At 40.8% G+C, this 4765-nt stretch overlaps 1 protein-coding gene across 1 annotated transcript in view; it reads left to right on the top strand.

Moving 5' to 3' along the window:
- Positions 1–4765, top strand: part of afdna (afadin, adherens junction formation factor a) — a gene marked incomplete in the record, with an annotated part of 132374 nt that overhangs the window by 1096 nt on the left and 126513 nt on the right.

Genomic DNA, 4765 nt, shown 5'->3' with positions numbered 1-4765 from the left:
GCATATCACATTTATCAAGTAAGTTTAGCTCCTGCCGTCTTATTGGTGATTTATGCATTACATATTTGCGCTTTTTAAATGAGGGAGCAAAGTTGTAATATAGCCGGCGTGTACAGTGCGTGCAGCGCACTCGCGGCACTGCCTGCAATGGCTGACAAACCCAGTAACACGGTCAGGTTGCTTGATACGTTAGGCATATAGATAAAAGCTTAAAGTATTAGCTACAAGCAGGGTGTGGATGCTTAGCTGGGCACTCAGATGCTGCTAGCCCACCACCCACAGGACAGCCCCTCTCCTGTATGTCTGTGGAGCTGTCTGTGCATCACACTGACTATGTCATGTCGTCCTGCATTGTCCTCACACACGAGCTAGCTTGGTACGAGCTGCTTGTTTGACCAGCAATAATTTGACCCTACAACACGGCGGAGCAGCAGTGCTGTAATTAAACCGCCCGTCTGGACTCAGGTTGTGGCTGTTTACTAATGACATGACGGGATAAGAAACGCCTCCTTGCCGAACAGTAGCAAGGGCTTGGCGATGTCTCTAGTCCTTACTAAGTCCAGTGTCCAGCAAACCAGGGGCGTTTCCAGGATTTTTGAAATGTGGTGGCTCACAGGACGTCAGCATGATTGATGAGAGTTGCAATAACGTTGCCAATTCAACGCAACCAAGAAAACTGGTGATGCTGTTTAGCCTAGCAGCTAACAACATCACATAACATCTACACTGGCTAAAGCCCAGACAAATGTGGAGTTAAACAAGATTCCCGCATTTTCTGTCTGTACCACTGAGACCAAAGCAAGACGTTAACATTAATGACAAGATAAAACAAATAAAATAGTTCTAATTTAATCTGAATTTCATTCTGCAGGTGCCGGCACTCAAGGTAGGTTTGAGTGACTGGACCTGATGAAATGCACTGTTTTAGAATAGAGGTAAATGCATTACAGACTCCACACTTAGCTTAATACTATTTTTTTTTTTAAATTTATTAATTTTTTTAGTATTGAAGGGCTGGACCAAAATGATTTACAGTGAAATTCTGGCCCTCATATTTTGCCCAAATCTAATCTAGTCCATTTTCTTAGATATTTACCATCAAAATATATAAATAGTTCAACTACAACTGCCTAATGAGAAAGAACCTTCAGTCATAAACACATTATTGGATCATAATTATTGATTCAAGAGTGTGTGCATATCACTTTTAATGCTGCTAGTAGAGATGCTTTTCATTATTTATATACTACTAGATGGCCTAATAGTGCTCTAGCAAAATAGCATTGGTAGAGGGATGCCTGGTGCCACCCTGTGCCCCCCTCAGGACATGTCCTTGCATCCAGTCCTGCCTGTGACTGGTGCATTTTGTGGTTAAGTAGTTTTAATTTAAATCTATGACTGTGATTGTGTCAGCTGCTGTGTTTTTAGGCGAGCTGCCCACCCCCACCTTTCTTGGATAAGGCTGTAGGGGGGCCACAGGGTCCCCTCTCTTCTCCTCTTGAGCCGATTACCAGGATTGAAGCTGGCCAGCCGTTGGCCAGTGTTGCATACTACACAGCACACACGCGCAGACAAATACACAACCCCTCGTCTGTGTAAGGAATCATTAACTCTGCATGTCCAGAAGTTTCCCAGACTGTAATTCTTTCACTATACTGGGGTTTCAGCTCACAAGCGTCACAGTGTAGTCCAGCAGAGCATAACTCAGTGTAAGGAGATGCATGGCCTTCCTTCACCACGCCACACCCCACCCATATGTCAGGTGGTGGAGCGCCCAAGCTGCACAAGTGTCCTCCAAATAGGCTAGACCACTCCAGAGTGAAGCTGTGCTATAGATAAAACGTGACACTGTTATCCTTAAATAAAGCTTCCCACCCCCCAGTAGAAAAACAGAATATCTGGTAATTGTTATAAACGTTTAATTTCAGAGCAAGCTGCCACTGAGAGCAGTGAGATCATTTGTGTGATTAGATTAGGCACGGCTGGCTGATTAGTCTGGAGCAAAGGTTCTCAAACTTCTTAATCTTTCAAACCCAAAATGAATAGGTCCTGCTGCGGGACTTATGGTGAGGCTCATTATAACATAACAGGTACCCATGTCACGTTGGGGACTCGCAGTGGGAAGAGATGTGGGGACTTATTTCTGCAGACTGAATAAACACTGGGCTTGGATGGTGTGGCACAATAGTCATGTAGTGTTGAGATGCAGGCATGCATCTCAACACTACATGACTCCACTCCACCCACTGGAGATGTGGAGGTTTAGTGACTTCTAATCCTTTTAGGTTTTGGTGGGACATGTGAATGTGTGGCACATTAGCCTTCCTAAAGTGTTTAGCTTTCATGATTCTCTGAAACTCTGCACCAGAGTTATTCAAGAAAAGCACCCAAACCTATCAAAAGTTCCCATCTCAGAATCGGCTTATTGTTTTTGTGCAATATTTAATGAAGCCATTGATGATTTAACTTTCATACTCTAAAATTGTCCAAGGAACAGGCTCTCAAGTACATAGACATAGGCCAGAGTTTGATACTTTTCAATTTGCCTTATTTTTATGATCCTTCTTAAGTACATGAACTTTTGTGAGTTGAAAAAGCACATTTTACCTGGTTTAAAAACTGAAACCTGCACCAACTAAAGAATTTAATTGTTTTGACACCAGGCTCATCTTCTACCTGTGTTTTCTATTATGTCTTATTTAATACTCCTGGATTTAGATTATGGATGTAAAGTGGAGAATAAACATTGGTGTTCCCATGTCTCATATCATAGTTAGAGCATATCACATTTATCAAGTAAGTTTAGCTCCTGTAGTACAGCTCAAAGCAAATATGTGGCTGAGGATACTCCATGTGTAGTCGTGATCTAGTGACCATGCAGGCCATAGGATTAAGTGAGGTTTACACTTGGTTGTGGACAGTGACAGAAACAGAGGATGAGTAGTGATTATTGTTATATTTCTTTAAAGACCACTCGAGGTCTGCTTGAAGTCCGCACAGAGTCTCGTGCTAACAGCCTGGTGACGACATTTCCATCACTTGGGCACAAATGCAGTATAATAGATGGATGCAGCCTTTTCCGTGAGGGACGGCATTTCATTTCCTCTAACAAATTCCTGAAGCCCTACATATTAATCTGTCTAATATCCATGGAAACAAACTGGTTTTGCGTGAGCTTTAAGAGCACTTTCTTTGATTTCAGTTGTATAGTTGTAGCCTAAGGGTCTAAGCCTCAGTATCTTTAAAAAAAATCGTTATTTTATGTGTTGACAAAAGTGACTGTGTTTAAGTATCATATTACTCTGTGGTTCCCGTTGGCTGTTTTTTTTACATACATATAAAATACCATCTTAAGAAACTAAAAAGAACTAAAAAGGCTCTTAAAGAACCTTAAAATGTTACGAATTTTTACAGTTTTACTTGTTTAGTTGATGATTGTCCAGTATTTGTTGTTCAGCAAATTGGCAAGCAGTGGCAATTTAAAAAAAAAAAAAAAAAAAAAAAAAAGATTGGGTTCCACAGATTGACACCAGATTAAATCCCACGCCACGGTGCTGGTTGGCTAATCGTTAGTCCTCACACCGTGCTCAGTGAACCGATGTAAGTTTTAATCGAGGAACTGCTGTTTCACATCTCAATGCCAGATCAATCAGTCAGCTTGATGGAGTGGATCAATTTAAATGGGACAAACCCAGCCAACCATAAGACATGATTCACATCTTTTTATAATCTTTAAATTGATGAGATAGAAATGTTTTATCGTAGGATAAATATCTTCCCTATGTGGCAACAAGCAGACCGAAAACATGGTAACAAAATACGCTCCTGTTTTTATGCGTTGTTGTTAGGAACAACGACGGTAAAACCATCGTGTGTCCGCTTGTTTATTTTCCACATAAACCTTTCACAATAAAGCTCAAGATCCTGTTGAGACTTTTCAAAATAAACTGAATCACGTGAAAGAGGATGCCGAGTGTTTACGGATGAGAAGCAAAAAAGAGCCGTCAGGTGCTAAAAAATAAACCTTAGACTCAAACATTAGAACAGGCTTTTTTTGTGTAATAAATACTCACAAAGAAAACGGCGGCCATTACAACTTATGTCTAAAAATGTATCGTTTCATGCATTGGTTAAAACACTTGACTCCAGGTACACGACGCTCAGCTGGAAACACTTCACACAAGTCGAGCTGCCCGAGAGTCACAGAATTTACAGAAAATGTTACATTTTTGTGATTTATATCATTATTGGGACGATAGATGTCTTATATCGGGATATGAGATTTTGGTCATATCGCACAGCCCTAGGCTTCACTTATTTCCTTCAATTTGTCACTGTCTACTCAAATTTCTTCAGTCAGCTCAAATGGTGTCTGTTCAGAAATGTGGCATTCAATAACTTGCTACATGCAACCTAAAAATAATGGTATGTGTCATCTTTGAAAAGAAGCACCTTTTTGAGTATGCAGCATCAGGAAGACTCCTCTAATAGTTTGGATGTTGACAGCTTTGCAGCTTCTTGTGCTTGGAAATGCTGCTCATCAGGGAAAAAAAGCTGCTGACAAGATTGTCCTGAATATGAGTTCTGGAGAAAAAACAAAGACTGTACAGCAAGTTTGATGTGCAGGAAGTAAGAAAAAATAAGTTTTGAATGAATTTTGGGACCAGTTTACACAACCCAGACTTGAGGCCACCGGTTATGTCAGACCCTGTCCAACATGATGTGCTTGAAACTGAATGCAGGTTTTGTTAAATTTGGGTCCAGT

The sequence above is a fragment of the Haplochromis burtoni genome, unplaced genomic scaffold, assembly GCF_018398535.1.
Source record: "Haplochromis burtoni strain Fernald_Lab_line unplaced genomic scaffold, NCSU_Asbu1 Contig_93, whole genome shotgun sequence".
NCBI lineage: Eukaryota > Metazoa > Chordata > Actinopteri > Cichliformes > Cichlidae > Haplochromis > Haplochromis burtoni.
Note: the sequence above shows the minus strand (reverse complement) of the source record. Positions and strands in the feature narration are given on the sequence as shown.